A 25,171-nucleotide genomic window follows, 5' to 3' on the forward strand; every position below is an offset into this window, starting at 1 on the left:
AAATATAGTTGTGATTTCAAACACTCTGCCTCTCTTGTATGGACACTATTGTCTCAAATGGAAGCAACACACTTTATTTCAAATAAACATATAATTATAGTGAGCAATATTCTGTTTCTTTTTGTAAATAGGATCATGACTAATAAATGTGTTTACACATTCCTTCCTTCACACAACTAGTGATTGTGTTTATTAGAAGCATATTCAGTTTTCTGTATAATAAATATAGATGGAAGATAAAGCACCACTTTATATAGCCAGCCATTTAGTACCCTTGAATTCTCTCTTCTATATTTATTTAGCTTTCCTTTGTTCCTACCTATGATTCTATGCTGTCCTAACCCTGATTTTTGATTAGTATTAATTTTGCTTATGAGAGAAACTCGGATTTCCCATGTTCCTAACCTAATTATTGTCTGATTCAGACATTATGCTAAACTATAGTTTTTTGATTCTGTTTGATCTGAATTTTAGATAATTTGCTTTGCTCGTGTTGGGAACTGAGTCTTTCTTAGGTGTAGTTTCTAAGAAGTAATGTTAACATTCTTCTTTAACTTTTCATAGAGTTCACCTCTAGCCTATCCCAGAGGTAACCTTAATAATGGGTTTGAATGGCAAAGAAAGAAAATGGAGAGAACCAAAGTCTTTGTTTATGAATTCACATTACAAAACAAAAATGAAAACAAATTTAAACCAAAAAAAGAAACCATTTTTCAATCATCTTCCTTCTTTCTCATTACAAAACTGCTGTGGTGCTTTCTTTCGACAAAATTCCCAGTCCTTATCAGAATGGCAAAGTGCACTTCTATTAACTAAGAACTACATATGCCAGAATTCATTCCATGAAATCTGAGAGCTTTTTATCCTCTTATAGTGGGAGAAAAATCAAGCTGTCCCTTCTATCCCTGTTCATGAAAAATGTGGGAAAAAACATGACCTGACTCACAGGATTCATCCTTAGTATTTATTTCTCTTTAGCAGGGAAGTGAGCGAAAAGGATTCTTCATCTTTGACAGAAAGATAGCAAGGGTTATACTTATATGTAGACATATTGTTTCCCCTGATAAAATATGATATCACTGAGGGCTAGCACAATTTCATTTTTCCATTTCCTATGCTTATCTCTAGTGCATAATATGTACTTATTGATTGATTGATTATTCAAAGCCATACTTACTTCCTGTTATTATTAATAACAACTTACCTTCTCTATTAATAAAACAGAGGCTAAGAAATACATTCAAAACACCAAAATCTCACAACATGAATATGTGGCTATCACATCAAAAGTATGTAGAGTTATAGAGGAACTGAGTTTTAATCTGATTCATAAGACCAATAATAAAATTGGTTTTCATGATAAATTTATTTAAAAATCAATTCACATTTTACATGATAAACTATGGAATATATTATCCCCAATCCAGTATTTCACAGTGAATCAGACTTAACAATTTATATCTCAAAATATTTTGGCAAATATAATGTCAAAAGTAGTATTTATTTTAGAAAAGTATTTTAAAAGTACAGGATTTTTTGTTTCACAGTTTATAGAATAATGTATTTAGAGCAAAGAGAGGTCTAGGAATGATCTATTCTAATACTACCTCCTCATTTTAGAATTAATGAAACTGACACCCAGAGAGTTGAAATGATTTTAAACTAATTACACAGAAAAAAAAAGCGATCTTAACTAATGTCCCCTAAATCCAAAGAAAGAATTGTGATGAAAAAATAATAATAAATGGTAATATGAAGCATTATACTGTAATATTCTTTCTTAAAATGTAATATTCTCTTGATGAGGTTTTCCTGGGGTCTCTGGAGGCAGCCTTAGTTTCAGTTTGGTAATCACCAGCACAGCTAGGGATTAAAGTCCAAATCCTTTATTGTCTCTTTCCAAGTCTTGTCTCCTTTCCTGCGGCCTGGTTAGCTAGTTCTTAGAGGCCTTCTGTAGTCTTGATTCCAAGAGCTCAAGCTCTGGCTTCTGAATCTCCCCAACTGAATTCTAGTTGAGGTTCCTAGTTTATATATGCTCTGTTAAAGGTGTGAATCTTGTGGAACTATAGTAAGTACTAAGTACATGTACTGAACTAGAGAACTATTAAGCACCATGCTAAATTAGATAACGATTTTCTCTATCAATTCCACTGACTTAGCACCTTGTTTCAAGTTCTGGCCCATAACACTATAGATAATGTTAATATGTATGTGCAAGTCACCATGCAGCTCACAGATATGCATTTCTATTTCAGTTTTAAACTCTTGCACATGTACTAATTGCCCTGGATATATTAACCTATTTTATATTCCAAAGATCTAATAAGATGTGTGTGTACTTAAAAGCAAATCATAATACACAGACAAAATGATTCGCAGATTATATGTAATGTCCAAACTAGCTTTCTGGAGCTTCTCTGGATGGACCTTGGTCTTTAGGAGGAGTGATGAATGCAGAAGACTCATGAGGAGGACAGTCAAAGATGGAGTCCTTGGTCTTCTTTATGTCTATGTTTGAGAATCTCAGTTCCCAATCCTCTCAGCCCTTAAATACCTCACTATGTTTACGTCACTACAGCAACAGAGTATGTGCCAACTGTAGAACATTACATTACCATATCACACTAAATATATGCCAACTAGCATGATTACATCATTATATCACTTTAAATATATGTTTAACTAGAGAACAATTATCCCATCAATCACACTGACTAAGTGCTTAACTATAAGCACCCTGTGTCTTTGATTCAAGTATACCCTTCCAGAGTTCTGGCCCTCTACATTTCCCACTTTCTTTTGTTTTAGAACACAGGTGGTCACGCCTTCCCTGACTTCTCAGGAAGGGAGGTGGAACACCAAAGAGAAATGGGGAATCAAACCAGATATTGTTAGCAGGTTTTCTCTGGGCTGGGCTAAAGGGTCTTAATTGAAACAAGTATACATAAATCTATCAGTATGGGAGATATTACCCAAGCACATAATAATATAAAACAGGCTAGTAGTGATGTAACAAACAACATGAATCAACATGAGGAATTATACATGTCCATAAATCCTAGAAGGGGGGTATATAAATATCAGTCACACATACCTTCAGCAGCCAAGAAATAGTCCAAAACCAATCTATTGTCCATTACTTCAAGTCTCAGGGAATTCAGTGATTCCTGCAAGTTTTCAAGTTCTGCAATAGCCTCATCATGTGTCAGGAAATCCAGTTATTCCTGAGAGTTTTCAAGTCCTGCAACAATCTTATTATGTCACAGGAAATCCAATGATTCCTACAGATTTTGAAGTCCTGCAACAGTTTTATCATGTCTCAGGGAATATTCCTGTGGGTTTTGAAGTCCTGCATCAGTCTCATTAACAATTTTTGATGTTCATGAGTCAATTTCCATACACATACAGTTAACTGCTAGGTTCTTTCTATGTCACACATTGCCATAGATGGAACCACCAGATGTTTCTTGGGCATTCTCCTTCAATTCAAGGGTTTTTTCTATCTCTCTCTGAAGGACAAAGCAAATATGACTCATTGGCACCCATATGATTCCTTCTCCATCTGTAGAGATACAAACAAACTCTCTCCCCCAAGCAGTTAAGCTATCTGGTCCCTTCCATTGACCACTTTCTGGATCTCCCTATATCATCTGGTGATTATTTAAAGATAGTGGAGCTGCTCATACTGGACACTTACTGTAAGTACCTTAAGATATACTTCATATCCTAAGTATTGAAAAGGAGCATGTCTTTGAATTTTTCTGGAGCTATATGCGATTTGTAGTTCCTTAGTGTTTCTATGGTCTTTTGTAGACATGCTTCTAACATTTGCTCCTCAGGTGCACACCCCAAGATATCATCCACATAATGTGATAACATAACTTTTGAAAATACTTTTCTTGCTGGACTAAGATCAGCAACCACATACTTTTGACACTAGAGGACTATTTTCCATTCCCTGTGGCAAAACTGTCCATTCATATCTTTTATAAGGCCCAGGTAAATTAACACTGGGCACTGAAAAGTCAAATCTTTTCATATCCTTTTTATCTAGAGGGATAGAATACAAACAGTCCTTAATGTCTATAATCCAAAGAGGCCATTCTCTAGGCAATTGAGTAGCAGATGGAAGTCCAGGCTGAAGAGTTCTCATAGTTTCCATCTGTTCATTTACTTTTCTTAAATCAGTCAACATGCTCCATTTTCCATATTTCTTTTTTTACAACAAATACAGGGGAATTCTAAGATCTTAGAAATGGTTGTAAATGTCAAGTTGCTCCGTACTATATCTAATAAGGCCTGGATTTTTTCACTATGTAAGGGCCACTGTTCTACCCACATTGGTATATCAGTTTTTCATTGAATGGGGACAGGTGAGAGTGCTGGCAGGCCTTCAGAAGCAGTCCTGCCTAAAAAGCTGAAGTACTCAATTGTAATCCTAACTGTTGTAAGATATCTCTTCCCCATAGATTGATGGGGATTTTTTCAACTACAAAAGGAGTAAAAACTACTGTTTCACCTTCAAATATCCATTTCAAATGGGCAGCACTAACTTCAGCTGCTATTGATCCTCCTATATCAAATATATAGGTGTCTGCTTTAATCTTTGACCAATGACTGGGCCAATTGGGACCTCTAATGATGGTACGATCTGCACCCATATCTACCAACCCTTTCAATGTTATGTCATTTACATAGACAGTGAGCATAGGACTGTAATGGCTGCAGTACAAAATATTCCTGGATTCTATTGTTGGGAGGCAAAATCTGGGTAAATATCATCAGATTGCCTAATAGGAGTGTGTACCAGTAAATCTGATGCTACTACTTCTCCTGGATGATAAATCACAAATTGTCTACCTGTATTAGTGATTGGGATATTAGCTACACATTCCCCAGTTTCCCAAATCAATGTATGGATAGACAATGTTTTTAAGCACTCTCAGGATATGACATGGTCAAGTCTATTGTGCCTGGAGGCAAAGAATCTATAGACTGGACAGGGACAGGTTTCACCTCTCCAGGGGATATCTCAGTAGTCCCAGCTGCATATAACTCTATTCTTGCCAATTGTAATCCCTTTCTCCCATCAGGTTGCTTCTCAGCTGATTGATCATATCAGAGTACTGAATTTCTAAAGACTCTCTGGATGTAACATTGACTGCCATCATGCCCCAAGTGTTTTTTGCCTGGGGCCTTGGAGCCAAGCCTCATTTCCTGTTTCCCTGATTCAATCTACATTCTGATGCCCAATGGAACACTTTGTTGCATTTTGGACATGGAGTTTTGGGTCTGTTTTTTCATATCTTTATTCTAACACTGAGCTTTCAAATGCTATACCACATTGAAAGCATTGATGAGTCTCTTTAGAAGTCCCTTGCCAAAAGGGACCCTGTTTTCCCATGTTTAGATCTTGAGAAGTTCGCATCATAGCCTGGGTATAAAAGGTATTTGTAACCACTGTGGTACAGCATTTTATGATCTCATCTAAAGGCGCACCCTTGTGTAGTCCTAGTATAATTCTTCTACAAACCTCATTAGCACTTTCTTTAGCAAGTTGTCTTAACATAATTTCTGTTGCTACATTTTCACTAGTAGTTCGTATTTCAGCTGTCTTCAAATGTCCCATGAAATCAGCAAAGGGTTCATTTGGACTTTGTGCTATTTTCATGAATGCTTCCCCTCTAGCTTGTCTTCTTGGGAGGGTGTCCCATGTTTTGATAGCAGTGGAAGCAATTTGCTCATATGCTGTCAAAGGGTAATTAACCTGCACTAAAGTGTCTGCATAAGGATCTACATCAGTTAGTTGGTCAAAGGTGACTGGTACATTAACTCCAGTTTGCCTATTTTGTTGGGCTTGTATCCTGCATAGTTCACTATACTCTGAAAGCTACAAGTTTTGTCCAGGTTCTAAACATGTCCTTTCTATAGATTTCCAAATCATTGGGGGTTAAAATTTCAAAAGCCAAATTATCTAATAATGTCTTAACATGAGATGATGAAGATCCATAAAGAGTGAAAGCCTTTTTCAGATCTTTGATAATTCCCAGATCTTTTTTCTTGACCTGAAGAGTCAAACTCTTCAATCACAGGGTACATTTCAATTCTCATATCAGATGTATCTTGTCCTTCCTCTTTATCTTTAACTAGTTCCTTTTGTAATTGTGTCATAGGGAATGGACAAAGCTGCTGCATGGATGGTGCTGATGATGTCACTGCCCTTCCCATTCCTCCTCCTCCCTCCACCCACAAAGACAAAATTGAGGGAGGAAGTTCAGGAGATGGGGAGTACCCCATGGGTGCCTACAGGAGTGTAATTGAACTGTGAAAGTGAGAAGCACCACATCCCTTAAATTCATCCAAGCTGTACTTAACTCCTTTCTTGTTAAATTTTCCATGCTTTTCAGCTTATTAATACCATCCTCCTCCTGCTCTTTCTCCTTATACTTTCTTGTTTGGCTGTCCAACTTAAAACATTTCCCTTTTTTAGAACTTGTGGAATTCTTTAAAGCCTATTGTATATAAGGAATATTTACTCAGGAATTGAATCAGGACCCATAGCTTTGTAATATTCAGTTAGTTGTTCTCTCACTATTTCTCACATATCTGGCTCTAATTTTTCTTCCAAGGAGATATGCATTCTGATATATTTTCTAATATATTTAATATCCCAGTGATCTGCCTTTGAGTTACCAACAAACCTTACTTCTCTATTAACCCAACTATGCATGCTATATACTTCCCTTGGGTTGGGAGAGGCTTTTTTTTTATTTGCCCCATTTAAGCTGAAAAATAAAAGTGACTAGTGTCTATTTTTATACTATTTCCGGGTCACAGCGACTTCTCCACTGAGCTTATGATCACATCAGTCGAATTGCTGACTTTATGAGCTTACATCCAGAGCCTCAAAATGTAGTGTGCTTCTTTCAGTGCCCCATGTTTAGGACGCCATAACATAATGTCTGGACTAGCTTTCTGGAGGTTCTCTGGATGGACTTTGGTCTTTAGGAAGAGTGATGAAAGCAGGAAACTCACTAGGAGGATGGTCAGTAGTCTTCTTTGTGTCTGTGTCCGAGACTCTCAGTTCCCAGTCCTCTCAGCCCTTAAATATCTCAGTATAATTACATCACTACAGCAACTGAGCATGTGCCAACTGTAGAACCCTACATCACCATATCACACTAAGCATATGCCAACTACAGTGATTAAAATCATAATATCACATTAAATATATGTTTACCTAGAGGACCATTATCCCATCAATCACACTGAGTAGGTGCTTAACTATAAGCATCCTGCTGTCCTTGATTCAAATATACCATACCTTTCCAAAGTTCCAGTCCTCTACAATTATATTTTTATTTTATTCTGAAAATAATAATCTTGTTATTGTTTCCAAGTTAATTGTAATACATACACATTTAATGTCAAACAATTACTAATAAATATAGCTCTTAAAATTAATTTTATTTTTCATTTTTTCCTTATTCACTACTTTATCTCTAACAAGTTACTGATATTCAGATATATTAATATCAGTTCAAAAGTAAGTGACAAATAATTATGACATAATACCTGTGTTCAGAATCTCAATGAAGTATCTGGTAACACAGGTTAAAATATAAATTAATACAGTGTTTCACTGTTAAATTTTAAAACCATTTTAAAAGTCTTTAATAGCCTGCCTCATTTGCATTTCTATTAAATAATTTAAATCCTTCATCTTAAAAGCATTTTTCCCTAGGAGACTTAATATATTGTTATTTTAAATATTATTATTATTGCTATTCTTACTGTTTACTATTATTAATATCAATATACACAGAAGAGGGTATTAAAGAGCTCATTATCCCTGCCTTTAGGATTTGCAAAAAAAAATTGCTATTTTTTTCTCCCAATTTTGAATGCTATATTGTCACTATGGAGGTATGTAAAGTGCAAAGCATTCTGAATATCATATGTTGAAATAATCATTTACATTCACATTTTCATAGAAATAAAATAAACTATGATTGTTGTAGCCAAGTGTAGGCAACGTTCTCAGATCTACATGTTATTAAATACTAAATCACCTTTAAAATAATTCAGTAATTTAAAATGTAAAAGCCTTTAACTAAAAGATTTTTAGAGTAAAGAAAGAAAAGTAATTTTAACACAACCATTTCTAACATGAATTTGCTAATTTAGAATATTACTTTAATACACATATCCATGTATTTGCTAATTGCTTATATTTCAGTAATTCAGGGAAAAACATTCTATAAATTTGTGTATTTGTGTGGTGTATGTGTGTGTGTGAAAGAGAGAGAGAGAGAGAGAGAGAGAGAGAGAGAGAGAGAGAGAGAGAGAGAGAGAGAGAGAAATAGAGAGAGAGAGACTGAGAGTGCACATATTTTTATATGAGCACTCTTTATTTGTATACATTTTATTTTGTATGTATTTGTACACAATTGTACACAATGTATTTGTATACAATTTATATGAGCACTCTTTATTTGTAAACAAGGACTCCATGAAATTCTTAGAAAGTTAAAGTAACATAATAAGATCATTATTGGTTTATTTTAATATGTTTAATAAAAGCAAGAAAAACTGCATTTATGCACTTGTTTGTATTAAAAGAGGGAAGAATTAATTAACTATACAATGGAAAATCCTGTGTTTTCATCTTTTTTTTTTTTTTGTTGCTGACCTTACAGGCTTCCTTTAAGTCCCAAATAAAATCTCATCTTCTACAGGAAAAAGGATTCCAATCCCTCTTATTTACTATTTTTCTTCCATAAAGCTTGTTTTGTATATATAAATTTTTTGCCTGTAATTTTCCTCATTAAAAGTATAAACTTCTAAAGGACAAGAACTATTTTTTCCCTCTTTCTGTATCTCCAGTGTTTAGTATAATGACTTGCACATAGTAGATGCTTAATAAAGATTGACTTATTTTTTTTTTTGTAAAAAACATCCTTGATATCCAGAGACTAAAGATAAAAATACACAACATAGTTTATAGGAATAATATACAACAAAAGAAAAGAAAAATGCTGTAAATGTTTCCTATTCTGTTTTAGTATTGGTTCCTGTAAATTACCACAAAATGAGTGCTAAAGTGTGATATAATAGAAGGGAATATACTTGCCCCATCTACCCAAATATCCAAAATATTTTATTGTATGGTTAAGATTTTGTTTACTTCTAGGGTTGACTTTCTTGACTATGGTGCTGTGAACTGAGTATTTTTAAAAATATTTTGATATTTATTTCCACATAATTGGACTTCTTTTTATAATTCTATGCCTTTTATTTTATACATTTAACAATATTCTGAGGAGTACAAAGTTTTTACTTAACAGTAAAAGGGGTCCATTAAAAAAAAAGATTAAGCATCAGACTCTAGGATGAATGCTTATAAAAAGATCATTTTATTTAAAGATTTGCAGTTTTACAAATATCTTACAAGTAAAAAAGTAATTTTTATGAATATGGAAGTTATAGGAAATGCTAAGATTTATTTTGCTATGATGCTTAAATGAAGCTAAATTTGAATGAGGTGGCATATTATTTATTCACATTTCTTTTTCAAACACCTTCAATCTATTTCTTGTTATAATTTCTGAAATATATATATATATAAATATGCATATATTCTTTTGTCTTACATGTTCTATCTACTCATGTAAAAAACACGTTTTCTATTTCAGCCTCATCATTATCATAAACAAACGCCAATATTGAGTGCACATGACATTCCAGTGTGTTTGCCACTTTTTTTTTAAAAACTAAATCGAATCTTTTTTTAATATTATCTTATATACATTTTTAAACTTGATTATTTTGATGTTATTTTTTTCCTTTACCTTTGTCTCTTTTATTATTTCTTTTTTTATTCCTTCTTATCTTCTTGTTTCCACTTTCCTCTCTCTGCATCCACTACAAAGATATTGCCTCATGATTACCTAAAATTAATATGAACAATTGAACCAAACCTTCCCCTGCTTCCATTTGTCATATTATTTTAATAAATTTTCTTGCCCTGAACCCTCAGTATAGGCTTACCCTCAGAATTTAAACTCAATGAGATACCATTTTAAAATATAACTGATATTTTTCAATACAAATGTCCCATATGTAGAGTTTTTTTTTTAATCTTTATCCATGTTAATCTTTCAGGAGGCTAAGAAAAATGTCAATTTCCATATTGCTTTTTTCCCAAAAAAACTGATAGTTTTCTATATTAAATTAATTCAATCTGTACAAATGACTCGAGATCTTAATGAGAGCCTCACTGATCTCTGAGTTTCCCTGACCTTCAACACTAAAATCCACCTTAGGCCCAGAGAAGAAACTTAAATAACAAATATGGACTCAGGTACCATTCTTATCCCTACCTCTAAACACTGGAATAGCTCTTGGAGTTTTATAGATGTGGGTTAATGAAATCTGGAAATATGAAAGAAAGAGGGAAAATGTAGTAGTTGCTACCAGAGAAGATAAATTATTACCAGGCAGAAAAAATTTTCATTGCTTTCATTTTTTTAATTATTTAAAATCTTTAATAAATAAGTTGCAATCTGTACTATTTATTGTGAAATGATAATATAGTGGCAAGAATACCTAAATTAGAACAAGAGTTTAATCCAGGCTCAGATATTTACTGACTGACCTTGGACTTAAAAAAGTAACTTCTCCTTGCTGGGCATCAATTTTTTGATTATACTAGATGACTTTTAAGATACTTTCCAGCTTTGAATCATATATCCTAAGCTAAACCTTTTGAGATAAAAATATAATGTAAAAATTGTTCTTCACTTCTCTAGTATATATTTTAAAATAAGAAAATGAAGATAGAAGTACTTAGCTATATAAGACATATGGACCTCACCAAGCTGATTTAGGCATTTTAAGGATTGTACACTTGCATTCCTAAATTGCCTTAATTATCATCAATCTTTTGAGGTACATTTACTATTGTTTAAAAGCATAAACTTCAAAATTCTATCAAATAGCCAAATTAAATTGATAGACATTTTCCATAATTGATCTTTCTATATTATGATTCTTTCCTTTTATATTATTTAGGAATATCTTACAGATTGATTTAGGATTTTTTTTTTAAATTAATCCACTACCCATCTCAACTAGAATACACAAACAATAAACAGACATCAAGTGGAATTAGAAAATCTCATTAATTCTCATTAAACTAAGAGATCTTTAGTAATATGGTAAGAGTATTAAACAATTAAACAAGTAATTAAAATAGGCATTTACTTATGATAGGTAAGTCATTTAAACATTACCCAAGTGACCTCCATTGGAGAAAGAAAAAAGGGGAGGGAGTTGAACTAAAAGAACTTTCCCTTCCCCATGACCCTTCCCTTCCCTTTCTTTTTTCCCTTCCTTTTCCCCTCCCTCTCTTTCCTTCCCTCTCTTCTTTTCTCCCCTCCTTTCCCTTTCCCTCCACCCCTCCCCTTATGCTTTACCCTTCCCCTTTCTTTCCCTTCTCCCATTTTCTACTTGCATACTCTGTCAATACACAGAAAACAAGTAAATAACCGAAATTTGAAAAAGGAGTGTAACATTTTTGCATGTAATAATTTCTAAAAACTACTTAGTTATAAGACATTGAGACCTAAATCAGTAGAGTTTTTTCACAGTATCATAAATTTAGAGCTAGAAAGGGGCACCATTTCACAGATTAGGAACTATAATCCAGAAAGGTTAAGTGTCCAGAATCATATAATAAATAATAGAATCAGAGGTTAGATATAGGCTCCCTAACTCCAAAGTTAGGGCTTTTCCCATTATATTATCTTGATAACTATCCTTCAAAATTTAGAAATTAGACATAATATTTAAAATGATTATTTCTCTCTTATTGTTCAGGAAGTATTCTTCAAGGCACAGGAACTTGAATTCATTGTAAAGAGCATTATCTTAATGCTCAGAGGACCTGGATTCAAATTCTGCTTCTGATACTTTCTACCTATGTGACATTGTACAAGCCTTTTAACCTCAATTGCAAAAAACAAAAACAAAAACAAAAATAAACAAATAAAAAAAAAACAAAGATGGCAATGGACTGGATCAATGCTGAGATCCTTTCAGCTCTAAATCTATAATCTATGCATAGTCTATTGGAATTATGGTACTTAAAATTTATTTCAAACCCATAGTCTCTGAAAATCTTGCTTTCTCTTTCTATTCCAGTTATTAAGTATATTCTGCTGTCCTCTAGGTGCAATCATTAAGCATTTTTCATTCTGTAGATGCTTTTTAGGATACTGATGAGAGAATCATTAGGAGGAAGACCCAATTCCAAATTCTGCATCAGGTATTGTCTAACTGTAAGACTCTTGGCAGTATTTAAACTTGGTCAGCCTTAGTGTTCACATTTATAAAATAGAGATAATAATAACACCTACATTCCAGGCTGGCTGTGAAGATCAAAACTAATAATATAGGAAAAGAACTTTTTGAACTTTAAAGTGCTATGTAAATAATTAGATATTACTATTGTTTATTTTTCTTTGCTTAGCCAAGATTTTATTTCTACAAGAGGTCCTCTAACTTCCTTCTCATATTGATGCCTTTCCTTTATGGATTATATCCAATTTTACCTCCATATACCTAGTTGTATATAGTTGTTTGCATGCTGTCTTCTAATCACATAATAAACACCTTCAGAGAAGATACTGTTTTTCCCCCTTTGTATCTCCAATACTTTGCACATTACTATAGTAGTAATGTCTACTATAGTAGACTTAGACAAACCAAGTATGCAAATAAGACTTTTAAAGAAAGATCAATTTTGTAATATTGGTTATAAATATATTTAGAATACTATTTTTTTGAATTGATTCTAAAGAACTCAAAGTATTATAGTTCAATTTAAATATTCAAATTTAAATTGTGATTAACTTTTATCAGGTAATATATACTGAACTTTTTTGGTGAGATAAATGTCCTATTAGTTCAGTATATGATACTTAGATTTTTCCTCTCGAGATTCTTTATGCTGTTTTATTTCTCCATAGAATAACACCGTTCTTCTGATTTTGTTCAATAGCCATACTATATATCAGATCATAAGAAATCTGGAGAATCTTTGGTAAAATTAGCTAATCTATGTTTTATTATTTCTGGTCTGGGTGGTGCATTTTAAATAGCATTTTGTCTTCAAGTTAGTGTAGAAAATGCAAATACACTCTATTTGCTAAGTGTCTATATTTTACAAACAACGATTTGTGACTGTGGTTGCCTCCTTAAAATGTAAATTTCCATCATCTGGATTCCTTTTTTAACCAAAGAATATATGCACAGCTTGTTAAGAATTACTTTGTTGAAAATCAAATCTGTGTAGTACCTCTATCTAGTGCCTATATTTGCCAACTTTCTGGGCCAGATTTCCTTTTCTCATTTAGGAAACTGGGTAATATCCATTAAAGCTCAGACAATGTTTTACAGTAAATTTTTGATTTAAAATATTTTGACTGTTGTGTTTGGGTTTGAAAATCTATAAAAGTAAATGCCTTTTAAAAATCATACCTAGTATAAGTGCTATGAACTGAAAATATTTTAGAACCCTGCCAAAAAATTTAGCCACTTGTGCTTTGCTACTTTAGCTTAAAATGACATGCCCTTGCCAAAGTAATCACAAAAACAAGTGAAAACAAGGCTTCTGTGGAGCATCTACTACATGTAGCTCCTGAAGATAATTGAATACCTTAATTTATAATATTCCTTTTATTATAATAATGTGTAATCCTTATCAGTTATTCACATATAAATCCCCCATATTTAAGGACAGAAGTGGCAGTTTAAGGATCTATGCTGGGGTTAGATCAAATAAATCATGGGCTAAAATTCTGTTTCTAATACTAGAAAGCTTTATGAACCTAAATAAGTATTCTAACCTCTGTATGCATCAGGTAATTCAAGTAATTAAATCAGACATAATTCTTTCCCACTAGGAATTCCTTCTATATATTTTAGTATTTTTAATAATTTTATTTGAAATCAATGCTCAATAAATCTCTACTGATTCAATTATTGAACAAGTGGAAAAAAATTGAATTTTTCTTCTCTTTAATATTTACTTTTGATAAATTCTCTTAAACTATTCCTTATAGATATGGGATATCTCTTTTTTTTATCAAAAATAAAAAAGGTAAAGATTTTCTTTGCCTAAAGTTCAGATATTCTTGTTTTCTTGTGTTTTTTTATAAACTTAAATTAATTTTTATTTAGTTCAATGCTATGTAAATAGTGTAGACTTAACAGATGTTAGATTGAATTGACATTATCCTATTTTTCCCCAATGTTTATTTATGAATCCTAAGAATAGTACTTTACTAAACCACTGGGCCTGTCCTTTATTTAGTTTAATATATCTTGGGGAAACTATATAAATATAAATTCAAAATAAACTTATCAAATGGAACTGGGCAAAAATTTTATTTTGAAACTTTATACCTTGAACGTCTTTAAATCTATTGAAGCCTTTGGACTCTTCAGAATAATGTTTTAAAATACATATAATATGTAGAATGACAAAGGAAATCTGTTATATTAAAATAGTTGCTCCACTTATATAGAAATAGATATAAATTGTTTATATTTATAATAATTTATAACTGAATTACATATACCTTTATATATGTATACATACATAAAACAGTTATTCATTTATTTAAAAACAAATTGACAGACTCCAGATTAAGTATCTCAGTTTTAAAGCATATTAGTCTTTGTAGTTTCTTCAAGATAGATTCTTGATTCTTCAAAATGCAAGTGCTTTTATAGGCTAAACTATTGAAGAAGTTATTGTTACTTCCAAATATGAAATCAACCAAGGCAAATATAACATTTAAGAAGATGATGATAATCATTGAAGTCAATGATTTGGCCAAGGAAAGGCTTCTTTACAAAAATAGCTCAGTATAATTTTATCCTACTAAATAAGCAACTTAGCACTACTGGACTTATGTATATAGTTATCTTAGAATAAATATGTGAGGATCAAATTTATGCTTGTCAGATAAATTCCATTTTGCAAGACATTTGTTAGAAAAGACATATAGGTAAAGAATTCCTATAACATAATAACCAGTTTACAATACCCTATTTATGACTTTCAGGTTATCTTTGTGACTTTACTTTCTTCTTTTTTCATGTTTTATCCAGATTTCCACCGTGCTAATTTTTGCTCTTGTGAGGAGATGAAGAAGAAAAAGTCCACAAAGTTTACACTAGCCTAATCAGGAAAATTCATTTACTAGGGTCATAAGCAGCTTGTTGATCCAAATGACCAAGTTTGCAGTTTGTCAATCCTGCCACATAAATTGATATGTCCTGGATCCTGGGGCTTACCCAGTTGAGATGTATACACACACACACACACACACACACACACACACACACACACACACACACACAAACATAGACACAGATAAACATACATGCAAACACACACACACTGAAATGTATTATTACACATCAAATTCACCAAATTAAATGAGCATAACAACTAGACTAACTTTAAATAATATTGTGATTAAGTTCAGATCCTAGACTTAAAAACAAATATTAACTTGGTTAATCAGCATTATATTGAAGTTTGGCTAATATAAATATTTTAAGAAAAAAAGAAAACTTATTTAGAGCTTTTGTCTATACATTTGAAGAGTTTATAATTATTATGGCTTATTCTTAACTGAGTTATAATTTTGAAAATCTATTTGTTTCTAAATTGGAAAACAATATGTTAGAAGCTTTTCATAGATCTACATCTCACACATCATACCAAAATAAAGTTAAAATGGGTACATGTTTTAGGCAAATTAGAAAAGCAAGGAATAGTTTACTTATAAGATATTTGGAGAAGGGAGGAATTTATGAAAAAAAAACAAAACAAAACTAGAGAATGTTTTGAAATGCAAAATGGACAAGTTTGATTACATTAAATTAAAAAGATTTAAAAAAGAAAATTGGGAGGAAATATTTTAACAGCCAGTGTTTCTGAGAAAGACTTCATTTCTAAAATAAAGAACTGAGTCAAATTTATGAGAATACAAGTCATTCTTCAGTTGATAAAAGGCCAAAGGATTTGAACAGACAATTTTCAGATAAAGAAATTAAAGTCATCAATAGTTATATAAAAATGTTCAAAATTACAAATTAAAACAATTCTGAGGTGCCACCTTACACCTTTCAGACTAGCTAAGATGACAGAAAAAAATAATGAAAAATGTTGCAGGTGATGTGGGAGAACTAGGACTAATTAATACAATTATGGGTGGAGTTGTGAAATGATCCAATCATTCTGAGTGCAATTTCAAACTTGCCCAAAGGATTATCAAACTTTGCATATCCTTTAATTCAGTACTCCTGTCTCATATGTGCAAAAATGTTTGTAGCAGCTTTTTGTGATGGCAAAGAATTAGTAAATAAGTAGATGCTCATCAATAGGAGAATGGTTGAATAAGTTATAGTATATAAAGGTAATGGAACATTATTGTTTTATTAAAAAAAAAAAAAAGATGGACAACCTAATTCTAGAAAGACCTGGAGAGTTTCATATGCATTTATGCCGAGTGAAGCAAACAGACCCAGTAAAACATTGTACACAGCAACAGCAAAAGTGTGCAATGATCAACTATGATGGATTTGTTTCTTCTAAGTGGTTCAGTGATCCAAAACAATCCCAATAAACATTAGATTGAAAATGTCATCTATACCTATAGAGAGAACTATAGAGATTGTAAATCAACTTATGCTATATTCACCTTTTTTTTTTTTCCCCTTTTGGCCTTTTTTTCTTTTGTGTTTTTTCCTTTTTTTCTGATTTTTCTTTCCTAATGATTCATAAGGAAGTACGTAAAAAAATATGAATGTACATGTATAATCAAAAAAGTTGTTTCTACATATAACTGGAAAAAACAAAAATTTTAAAAAATATCATTTTATTTTCCCAAATACCTGAAAAGGTCATTTTCAGCATTCATCTCTGTAAAATCTTGTGTTCCAAATTTTTCTCCCTCTTTCCCTCCTTCCCTCCTCCCCAAGAAAGCAAGCAATCAGATATTAAATATGTGCAATTCTTCTACACGTATTTTCATATTTGGTCATGCTGCACAAGAAAAATCAGATCAAAAAAGGGAAAATGAGAAAAAAAAAACCAAGCAAACAAACAAGAATAAAAAGGGTGAAAATACTATGCTTTGATCCACATTCAGTCTTCATAGTTCTTTCTCTGGATGCAGATGGCATTTCCAATCATAAGTCTATTGGAACTGCCTTGAATCATCTCGTAGTGGAAAAAAGCCAAGTGCATCACAGTAAATCATCACACAATATTGTCATTAATGTATATAATGTTCTCTTAATTCTGCTCACTTCATTTAGCATTAGTTCATATAAGCCTTTCCAGGCTTTTCTGAAATCAGCCTAGGTAGACTTGTAACAAAAAGATTAGATTGTAGAAAGTGATAAAAATATGTAAAATCATCATTACAAACATACATTTAACTCAATAAAATATAAAGTTCACTAATAAATATATAAAGACTAAAACAAAAGATTGTTATTCTTTTCAACATCAACCTCAGCAGAATGTCCACATTCCATGATGATGCCATTATTCCAGCCATTTTAGAGCAACTCTTGTTAGTGCCTTTAGTATCCAACAAATTTCTCAGAATATCTTTATAGCTTTTCAATTACTGTCACTTGTGGAAATCACAAAAAATTATTTGACATGAAATTAGTAAAGTGATTTTCATCTAAAATACAATGATGACATAAATTATGAAGAATGATTTTCCTAAGAAGGCAGTATGAAGACCAAAAACATCCTAAGCAATATATGTACCATTGCAGTTAATATACAGTTTGAAATAATGACAGAATTGAAAGTAATAACACATTATATGTTTAAATTCTTGCATATATATGTATATGTATGGATATTTGTTTTGAAAAAAAATATTCATCACTTTGTAGTCATATCTTGTATATACATCCCTGAGATGTATTTTGGTTGCATGTCAGCAACAAATATAAACTCAATATTTTTTATAAATTAAACCTATTGACAAAAATTATTTTAAAATATGTTCTTTCCTACTTTATAGAATGCAATATAAAAAGAGAATTGGTCCAATTAAAACTTTAAAAAATATATATTGATTGCCTTTTAAAAGTCACTAATTACTCTGACCGGTATTTAATTGTCTGGACATTAATGGATAAACTGTTTTGCCACTTATTAAACAAATATTGAATTGTTTGATCATGAGCAAATTCCAGCTTTTTAGTATCCCCAAAATTCTGTACAATTTTACATTATAGATAAATAACTTCTCATTTAATTTATTATAAATGTTATAGAGATTATGGTAAAAAGAGGTTATGGTAAAAAGCTAAGTTGCTAATCTGCTTTGATGAAAGAAATTTCCACCCCAAAAGTTTTCTTTTCTTATGAAACTGTACATCTAGGTAAAGCAAACAAATAACAAAAAAAAAAAACAGCCAAATATTAACCATAGGTGTTCTGGTAAGCATGTACTGCTATTTTGTTTAAAATCTCTGGTGTAAATCATTGAACAAAATAATCTCACAATTGGTTTAAAAAATAGCAAACCAATTTATCTTTTTACTTTCTTTAGTAATACATTTTGTGTGATCTTTGAAACACCATTTAATCTCACAAAGCCTCGGATTTCAAATTTGTAAAATAAAAAGTTTATCTAAAAGATCCCATCTGATTCTATAAATCTATTTTTCTAAATTAATTTTCACTTTCCATTTTCTCTTCTACCAGTAGCTACTTTCACCATATTCTATTATAGAAAGACTTCCCTTTCCTGAATGCTTTTAGAAATCTATCATTTCTAAAAACTTGCTTATAACATTCTTTGGTTTGACAGAATCAGATGCTAGTGTCTAATAAACCACAGTACCCTAAACTTCCCTAATTTTAATAGGCTTAAATTTCTGCTCAAATTCCACATATCTTGCTTTCTTAAAGTGGATAAATATTTAAATATTAGAATAATTCCCATCCAAATGTTATTCAGCTTATTATAATGATATAATTAAACAAATGTTTGGCCTTAACCCAAAACAAAACTTACTGTTGGAATATTAATTTTTGACTTGATTTATTTTGTAAAGCTATACCACTTGTCAAGTTCCATTTTAAAATTATTTTTCTATAAAAATTTTGAGTTTCTCTCATAAAAAATTGTTCCCCTAGATCTAATGTGGCACTACAAAGGAGTTGAACATCAAAGAATGTAAACATTGACAAGATGGGTGAAATCACCATTACTGAAAACTTTATGAATGCAGAAATGATCAAACAGTGAAAAACACATCATATTAACCACTATGACATTTGCAGTTTTTTTAAACAACTTGTTCCTTTAGGGGAAATGCTAAGTTTGATTTATATTGATCAGTTTTTAAGTCATTAAAATATTATCATTTTGGATTAGACAAAAATAATGTTCCTTTATTTACTCATTCACAAGTGTTTATGGGACAATTACTAGAGGCAAAAGAGCATGCTAGGAATAAGATATAAAGAAAAGTAGAATAGGGTTTATGCCTTCCAAGAATTTACTCTAGACTAGATTTTCTCATAAGGAGAAATCAAATTATTACCAGGAACATAAAACTAGGCATGAGATTATTATTAGTAGGATATTGTGTGACACATACATACATACATACATACATACTACTTAAAATCATTATATGGACAGTATAAAAGATAAATACTTGCAACTTATCAAATTCACAAGTACAAGATGGATGTGTGTCTAAATAATAATTTTCTTGAAAAAAAAAGAGAAGAACCTTTGCGATTTTAGTGAATTACAATGAACTGCATTCCATTCACAAAACATTTATTAAGTGTCAGGCATTGAATTAGGCTCATAGTATACAAAGATAAAACTTGGGCTGAATTTAAAAAGGCAAAACATTCATGATTAAGGACATAATACTTACTCTGCTATAACCAGAGCACTTCTGGAGTACTAGTTTCATTACTGTATGACATATTTTAGAGAAGACATTTCTCAAGTAATATCCAGAAGATAGCAATCGTCAGAATGAAGAATCTTAGATCATGCTAAACGTTGAAGTAATTCTAGATCTTTAGCCTTGAAAGATTTAAGGAGAAAATTATAATAATCTTCAAATATTTGAAAGGCTGTTATGGAAAAAAGCATTAACCCTATTCTATGTATCTCCAAAGAAACTGGGTAGAAGTTACAAAGATTTTGTAAATTTAGTTTATTAAAAGACTTTATTAACATTAGAGTTTTGCAAAAATGTAATGATTGCTTTGCTTTAAGCAAAGGATGAATGACAACTTGCTGGATATATTCTAGAGTTATAGAGCTAGTCAGCTTTAAAGTTCTCTGATTTTGAAATTTTAGAACAAAACCTCAAGAAGAAAAAAACCATCTTAATACATAAATTATGAGTGATTATTTTCCAATAATACTCTACAAATACTGGTGATTTTGAACTCCTGCAAGTCATCATTATTGCCATTTTCCTTAATTCTCCCACTCCTAATTTCCAACAAAATACCCCCTTGTCTTTATATTATACCCTCTAAAATTCCTGTACCATAGGCCACAAATCTTCCTTTATCTTAAACCTTTTCCTTATTCACTTCTTCAATTCTTTAGCTATTTATGAAACCTGCTCTCTCCCACTTGCCGTGACACAGCTTCTCTATTTATCATTTACAGTAATATCTGCATTTTCACTGATTCCTCTTGGTTCAGCAGTCACGTAGCAGGGTTGAAATATTTTTTCTTATTATTAACTCACTCTCAAACATCCTAAGCACTCAGTTCCTGAGTCTATTTACCTTCCGTGGCTTACTTCTCCACTTTACTTCAGCCCCACACAAAGACTGTTATACTCTTGATCTTGCCATAACTCATAATGTACCATTTGTTCAAATATTTTGAAATCCCTTTATCTGACCACAGTCTTTTGTCTTTCCACATCTCTTTCTGCTTTCCTTTTCCAACCCTGTTCTTTACCTAAACCATAGCCTCCAGTCTCTTAACCCCTCAATTCTGTCCCACTACTTCTTCCTCCAGGATTTTTGCTCTTTTGACCTCTTTGTATATCAATTAAATTTGTCATGTACTCCTGAAACTCTAGCCCTCTTAGCATTTCACTGACTATGTCCTGCCAAGCTTTAGCCTTGGATCACTTTCACTATCTGCCACCTTCACTCCTATATGCATACTTTTAAACAAAGGTAAAGAAAATGACATAATTGTTCTGACTGGGTCCACCACAAATTTATGTTACTTCAAATAGGTTCTCATTACAGAGAACACTTTATCAACTCACTATCCTACTCCTCACAGCAACTTCTACAAATCTTTTTTTATCCCTCTTCAAACATCACATGACTGCCTCTTTCCCCAATCTTTCTGCTGATAATTTTGACTCATATGTTACAGGGGAAAAAAATTGAGACCATTCGTTTTATACTCCCTATTCTTCCCTTCTCTGATGTGTTCTGCCACTATTTTCTCTTTTAGCCCTGTATCACATGATGAGATGGCCTTACTCTTTACTAATTAACCTCTTTAGATACTCAAGAGATCCAATTTCTTCTAATAGATCTGTCATTTCAAAGGCATTACTTATTTTCAATCTTTCTCTATCGACTCATTCTGTACTGTGACATACTCATGTATTTCCTGTCTTCTAGAAATCTTTACTTCATTTTTACATCACGACTAAATATAATCCTACATTATGACTAAACTCCTTGAAAAGATCATCTTAGAAGCCTTTCTTATTTCTTTTCCTTCTTTTCTAACTCCCTTGCAATCTTCAGTCCATCAAAGGTACTTTTCCCAAAGTTACTAATGATCTCTTAGTTACCAAATACCTACCATTTTTTTTAATCCTTATACTCTCCAACTTCTCTGCTGCCGTTGCCACTGTCAAGCATCTTAGCCTCCTTGACACTCTTTTCTTTATAAGTTGTGGGAACAACATTCTCCTGGTTCTTCTACCTAATTGATCATTATTCCTTGGGGTCACCCACAACTTCAGACAAGTACAACTTTACAGTGTAGTGCCTCATAAATTGTAATGAAACAATATCACTCAAGAATATTAACATTAGGTAGCTTAGATAATGATTGATATTATGCCTACAGTATTATATTTTCAAAATTCAAGATATCAAAGAAAGATATCACTAAAATATAGGCTATATTTATTGTCTACAATGATTAATTCTAAAATAATTTTGCAATCTAAAAATTATGAGTCATTAAAATATGCATTTGTCTTAATGTTTTAAGTTTTTTGACATTAATTTTTTAACTTTTCTCAGGTGAATGTCTTTTGTTATGTAACAAACTTTGCCAAAGGTTTCTCTTTCTCTTACATATATGTGTGTATGTATGTATGTATTTCAAACTTTTCACCTTCAATTCTATATAAAATGGACTCTTACTGATTTTTTTTCTTTAGTAAGTTATATTTCTCCATTTATTTTGCTTTTATGAATGTGATAAAGATTGGTTTTCCTAACAGGTTTTTGAAATCTTTGACTAGCCTTTTTGTAAATTCATTTATTTGCAAATTTCTCTTTAACCACAATTTCCTAAGCTATAAAGAAAAATCAAATAGATAAAGATCAATATTTCACTTGTACTCATAGATATGATTTTTTTCTGAGAATTATAATTGTAAAAGCATCTTTTCCCTACTCATTCAACTGTTAGTCTTGAGGAGATTGATTATTCCAAAGAGGTCTGCCATCTGTGTATTCCTTTCCAGAATATTTCCTTCAGGTTGACATATCAATTTGGAATTTAGTTAAGTGACTGAGCATCCCTGTGAACCAGTCTGTGATTGTTGTCATATTTTTTTTTCCTCTTGGAAAGCTGCCTTTCAAATGTTCATCACTTAGCAAGGAAAACTAGTCAGCTCCAGGGCTTGTTCATTCACCCTGAAAACAGTATTCAAGCAATATAAAGTGACTTTCTGCACACATGATAATTACCATGTAAGACTTTTTTGAAGATAGAGAATTTTAAAATGGCATTCATATTTCTTGCTTTCCATTTCTTAATTCTATTGTTTGAATATATACTCTGTCTATATACCTAAATACTTATTTGCAAAAAAAGAAATTTGGTCTGTAGCAATATATATTAAAAGAATTGGCCAAGGTGTTAATTTTGAAGGAACAATTACAGTTATTTCATGTTGCTGTTTTTGTTGTTTGGGATTTTTTAACACATTTCCCGAGCTATGATTTATATGTGGGAGATGGACTGACTTTCTATACATAACAAAGTATTTGGGCATTTTAGATTATTAATGTGCTAGAGCTAGTTTGAAACAATACCCCATCTCTCTCTCTCTCCAATTGATACTCAATGTTAGTATTTTCATTTCAGAAACTGTAATTCAGATCTTGATATTTAAGTAAAATCTAGTTAATTTTCTATATAAAATTTTGTTTTATACATTATACATATATACTATTTAGTATTAATATATATTATGAAATTATTAACAAGTGATAGTGAGGAAGCAGAGACAAGATGGTATAGTAAAGGCAGAAACTTGCCCAATCTCTCCCCCAATTCCTACAAATTTCTTTAAATAATGACTTAAAACAAATTTTAGCAAAATATTTTTTATAGAACTAGAAAAAATAATGACAAAATTCATCTGGAAGAACAAAAGGTAAAGTATATAAAGGGAATTAATGAAAAAGAATACAAAGGATGGTGGCTTAGTAATATCAAACCTAAAACTATATTATAAAGCAGCAATCATCAAACCATTTGGTACTGGCTAAGAAATAGATAAGTTGATCAGTGGAATAGATTATATATATGACACAATAATCAAGGTCTATACCAATCTAGTGTTGATAAACCCTCTAACGCTAACTTCTGGAATAAGAACTTACTATTTGACAATAATTGCTAGGTAAACTGAATAATATGTCAGAAACTCTGCATAGACCTACATCTCACAACCCATACCAAAATAAGGTCAAAATGGGCACATGATTTGGACATAAAGGATGATTCCATAAACAAATTAAGAGAAGAAGGAATAATTTATCTATCAGATCTTTGGAGAAGAGAGGAATTTATCATCAAAGAAGTCCTAGAGAACATTATGAAAAAGCAAAATGGACAGTCCTGACTACATTAAATTAGAAAGTTTTTGCACAAATAAAACTAACAGAAACAAGATTAAAGTGAAATACAAAGCTGGGAAAAAATCTTTATAGCCAGTATTTCTGATAAAGGTCTCATTTCTAAAATATATAAAGAATTGTGTCATTCCCCAATTGATAAATGGTAAGAGGATACAAACACATAATTTTCAGATGATGAAATTAAAGCTATTTATAGTGATATGAAGAAACATTCTATGTCGCTATTGATTAGAGAAATGCAAATTAAAGAAAACTCTGAGGTACCATCTCAAACCTCTCAGATTGGCTAAAATGACAGGAAAGATAATTACAAATGTTGGAGAGGATGTGAAAAAAATTGGGACACGAGTTGTGCAATGATCCAACTATTCTGGAAAGGAATCTGGAATTATGCCCAAAAGACTATAAAACTGTGCATATCTTTGACCCAGCAATGCCATTACTGGGTCTGTATTCCAAAGAAATCATAAAGGAGGGAAAAGGAAGCACATGTGCAAAAATGTTTATAGCAGCTCTGTCTGTGGTAGCAAAGAATTGGAAAAAGAATGGATAGCCATGAATTGGGGAATGGCTGAACAAGCCACATGTGGTACATGAAGGTAATGGTGTATTATTGTTCTATTAAAAATGATGAACAAGCTGATTATAGAAAGGTCTGGAAAGATTTACACGAACTGATGCTGAGCAAAACAACCAGAACTAGAAATATATTCTACACAATAAGAGCAAGAATGTGCTATGATCAACTATGAAAGGCTTGGCTCTTCTCATTGGTTTAGTGACATGAAGCAATCATAATAGATTTTGGATAGAAAATACCATCTAAACAAAGAAAATATCTGAGATTGAATGTAAATCAACACATGCTATGTTCACTTCTCTATTCTGCTTTTTTCTTTTTCCCATGATTTTTCTCTTTTGCTCTCATTT

The 25,171-nt window shown here is 31.7% G+C and overlaps 1 protein-coding gene across 2 annotated transcripts in view; it reads left to right on the forward strand.

Moving 5' to 3' along the window:
• CADM2 (cell adhesion molecule 2) overlaps positions 1-25,171 on the forward strand; it is a 1,468,479-nt gene that overhangs the window by 1,099,913 nt on the left and 343,395 nt on the right. The gene's annotated exons all lie outside the window — the stretch shown is intronic.

Source organism: Antechinus flavipes, chromosome 3 (genome assembly GCF_016432865.1).
Source record: "Antechinus flavipes isolate AdamAnt ecotype Samford, QLD, Australia chromosome 3, AdamAnt_v2, whole genome shotgun sequence".
Taxonomy (NCBI): Eukaryota; Metazoa; Chordata; class Mammalia; order Dasyuromorphia; family Dasyuridae; genus Antechinus; species Antechinus flavipes.